A 4727-nucleotide genomic window follows, 5' to 3' on the forward strand; every position below is an offset into this window, starting at 1 on the left:
AAGTAGCGGCTCAGTGGCTCGGAGCTGGCTCACACGTTCGTGAAAATCTGTAGAGGAGTTTTGTAATAGGCCCGCGGGTCAGAGGGCACGAGGGGTTGTGTTCATTATATCCAGAGAGGTAGACTCTAGATGCCTTTGAGAACGTATTGAACATCCTATACATATGACATTTTATGTGGGCAATATATAGCTTTGTATTCTTACAAATACATTATAGACGTATGGCCTATGCTGGCCTACTCTCTCTCTCTCTCTCTCTCTCTCTCACACACACACACACACACACTCACATGACAATAGGACACCGTCTTCTTAGATCCTAAATAGACAGCGCAATTAAACTTTAATGTCTCATCGTTTGCCTATAATTGTTACCTATGACTAATCCCAGAACTATCCTATTTACCTAACACAACCTCCACCAAATATAATTCTATAAAACACAGGGATGGAGGAATATCTTTTCTTCGAAAAGACGACACATTACTTTATTACAATATTGACATTACAAATTAAATACCTTTTTTTAATTGGTAAGCTGAAATAACCAAATTTATATTAATTAAACGATTATCTCCCTCAAGTATCTGTCCTGTCGCCATTTTTATGACTTTGAAAAGTTCGAATGTTATTACCTGTGTTCAATTTGGGTCAATCGTTTGACGGGTTCCTTTCTTACCTGCCTCAGCGGTAAACATTTAATCACATCCAACGTAATCGTTTTCCAGTTATCCCCCCTGGAGACAAGGGGGAGAGAATTATGTCTAAAGAGACAAGGGGAGAGAATTATGGCTGAGGTAAGAATCTTCAAACGCTCCCACGTTTATCCGATTGATTTTGGAAAAGGGGAGGGAATTGGTTAACTCCCCTGATAAATCATTCCAATGTCGAGGGGTAGTCTAGCATGGGTCTGTTTTGAATAGGGACGGAGGGTGAGGGGTTAGTCTATTACCTGTTATGCGCCCATCATTTTACGCCGGGGCATAGATCGACATTTAAAGTCAGGTGTGACGGTATTGTCATGATTCTCTCCCCTTGTATGGTGTATTTATACACACGGGATTGGGTGAGAGTTAAGGCACTTGACAGCTATCCCCAACCACCACATGGCCCTTATAGTGACCTATGTCTAGCCGTCTGTCGGATGTCACACTCGCTATTTTTACAGTCTAAAACAATCAAGCTGACCATAACAAAAAATGTTTTGAATGACCATTGTCCGAGTCGTCATGGAATGTTTTGAGTTTCATTTTTTTGTATGATTATTGTCGTTTAACAATTGACCTTATAAAATTCCACGCGATTTCTTTTACAACTCCGGTCAATTTATACAGCCTTACGGTGCTCTGTCAAAATATTCACCCCCGGAATATTTATCCTACCGTCGCTGTTTAAATGACTGTTATTGTTGTAAGAATAGTGTCATGTGCCAGTGCTTGTCTTAAGGGGCGAGCCGAGAAGAAAGGAAAAAAAAAGGGGGGTGAACTATTTTGACTGGACACCGTTATTTGTTGACACGCGTGGACGCTGGCGGGGAGGGGGGGGGGAGCAACTCTCGTGGGACACCGTCAGCCGCGACACGACAGACGCTCACAGACGCTGGTCCATCCTTCAGATGACCACTCGTAGAGTGGACACGCGGAATTTCGGGGGAATAAAAACCCGAATGACCAACGGTTTAGTTTGACTGTGTCAGTTATGCTAATAATATGCATATCAGTGCGGTTTAAATTTGTCGCGTTTTCTTTCTTTTTTTTTTATATTTTCTCTATCTATTCACATGAAGGTGATCGCTAGCCTTCTCTAGCCCTAAGGGCAGTGACAAACATCTTTCACTGACCGATACCTGACCTCTACTGATTTAAAATAAAAATCCGACGTACTGTTTTTTCTTTATAGTTTAAAAAAAATTCAAGGTTTAATTTATTTATTTTACTGGTCAAAATCTGAAGCATCTCCTTGCCAATCTGATTTCTCTGTTTAAGGCTTTAGTGGTAAAAACAAAGCTAGCAGATAAGTTGTTCTCAGATATACATGGGTACTGTCAAGATCAAGATCTTTGGTAAAACAAAGCTAGTAGATCAGATATCCACGGTTGCTTTCAAGATCATGATCTTTGGTAAAACAAAGTTAGTAGATCAGATGTCTACTGGTACTCTCAAGATCATGATCTTTGGTAAAACAAAGTTAGTAGATCAGATGTCTTCTAGTACTATCAAGATCATGATCTTTGGTACAACAAAGCTAGTAGATCAGATACCACGGGTACTGTCAAGATCAAGATCTTTGTTACACAAAGCTGTAAGATCTGATGACCATTGTTACTACTAAACAATTCGACCGATGGTACAACTAACAACTTAGTGCAACAGCTCCAACAAACGATTGTACCATTGGTGCCAACTCTACGATCAAATGCTGATCACACGATACATTTTGTGCCGCTTACAAAGAAACGTACTCTACTTCATTTGCCCCATGAAGCGTCAGAACTGGGAGAGAATTTATGTGAATGCATATAAAAATGACCATTACTAAATCCAAACTCTATATGACTTTTTGTACTTCCAAAATCTAGATGACTATTGTATATCCAAATTTTAAATGACTTCAGTGCACCATGCTCAGAAAGTTTGTTTCCGTTTTAGGCAACTTTCTATTGCGTTTCACCAAGACTTTCCCTTTCTGTATAGCTCACTAGGACTTCCGTTTTCCTTTTTACTTTCTCGTATATACAAAGTATAGAGAAAGTCTTGTAATCGTGCAAAAAAAAAAAATTTAAAAAAATTCATAAAAAACGTTTTAATAACAAGCTTTTATGTAATGATGCACTAAAAAGTAGAAAATAAATTATAGACTACTATTTAAATAACTATAAAGAAAAGCGTGGGTCACTTTAGTATCTATTGGATACCTTTACTAATGTTAAGGAAGACACCCACGCTTTTCTTTATAGTTATTTAAATAGTAGTCTATAATTTATTTTCTACTTTTTAGTGCATCATTACATAAAAGCTTGTTATTAAAACGTTTTTTATGAATTTTTTTTCAGTACTTTACATGTTTTATCTACAATAGAGTTACATGACTAAAAACCATTGCGCGCCTACTGAATATCACGTTCAGTAGGCGCGCAATGGTTTTTGAACGCAGCCATTACGTGGTCGTGATGGCGCAGCTATTGATGACGCGTGTGGTGTGGTTGGCTAGACATGCCTACTAATTCGGTCCAAATTTTAATTAATTCATAAAAAATCAATTAGGCATCCAATTAAGTCAAATTTAGTTTCAGATTGCATTGTCTTCATGTCTTGACCCACGTGCCAACTGTGAATCGTGTCGGTCAAGTAGAACTGTCCGAATTTTCACTCCTGCGTTTCCGTCAAGACAGACAGAGGAAGTGAGTTAAATAAAAGCTTGTAAAAAAAAATTCATAAAAAAATTCATAAAAAAACGTTTTAATGACAAGCTTTTATGTAATGATGCACTAAAAAGTAGAAAATAAATTATAGACTACTATTTAAATAACTATAAAGAAAAGCGTGGGTCACTTTAGTATCTATTGGATACCTTTACTAATGTTAAGGAAGACACCCACGCTTTTCTTTATAGTTATTTAAATAGTAGTCTATAATTTATTTTCTACTTTTTAGTGCATCATTACATAAAAGCTTGTCATTAAAACGTTTTTTTTATGAATTTTTTTTTCAGTACTTTACATGTTTTATTTACAATAGAGTTACATGACTAAAAACCATTGCGCGCCTACTGAACATCACGTTCAGTAGGCGCGCAATGGTTTTTGAACGCAGCCATTACGTGATGGCGCAGCTATTGAAGGTGATGACGCGTGTGGTGTGGTTGGCTAGACATGCCTACTAATTCGGTCCAAATTTTAATTAATTCATAAAAAATTAATTAGGCATCCAATTAAGTCAAATTTAGATTCAGATTTCATTGTCTTCATGTCTTGACCCACGTGCCAACTGTGAATCGTATCGGTCAAGTAGAACTGTCCGAATTTTCACTCCTGCGTTTCCGTCTAGACAGACTGACGATTGAAGAGGAAGTGAGTTAAATAAAAGCTTGTAAAAAACGTTTTAATAACAAGCTTTTATGTAATGATGCACTAAAAAGTAGAAAATAAATTATAGACTACTATTTAAATAACTATAAAGAAAAGCGTGGGTCACTTTAGTATCTATTGGATACCTTTACTAATGTTAAGGAAGACACCCACGCTTTTCTTTATAGTTATTTAAATAGTAGTCTATAATTTATTTTCTACTTTTTAGTGCATCATTACATAAAAGCTTGTTATTAAAACGTTTTTTATGAATTTTTTTTCAGTACTTTACATGTTTTATTTACAATAGAGTTACATGACTAAAAACCATTGCGCGCCTACTGAACATCACGTTCAGTAGGCGCGCAATGGTTTTTGAACGCAGCCATTACGTGATGGCGCAGCTATTGAAGGTGATGACGCGTGTGGTGTGGTTGGCTAGACATGCCTACTAATTCGGTCCAAATTTTAATTAATTCATAAAAAATTAATTAGGCATCCAATGAAGTCAAATTTAGATTCAGATTGCATTGTCTTCATGTCTTGACCCACGTGCCAACTGTGAATCGTGTCGGTCAAGTAGAACTGTCCGAATTTTCACTCCTGCGTTTCCGTCAAGACAGACAGAGGAAGTGAGTTAAATAAAAGCTTGTAAAAAGCT

This window comes from Physella acuta, unplaced genomic scaffold (assembly GCF_028476545.2).
Source record: "Physella acuta isolate Inbredline_101_S28 unplaced genomic scaffold, ASM2847654v3 ptg001358l, whole genome shotgun sequence".
Classification (NCBI taxonomy): domain Eukaryota; kingdom Metazoa; phylum Mollusca; class Gastropoda; family Physidae; genus Physella; species Physella acuta.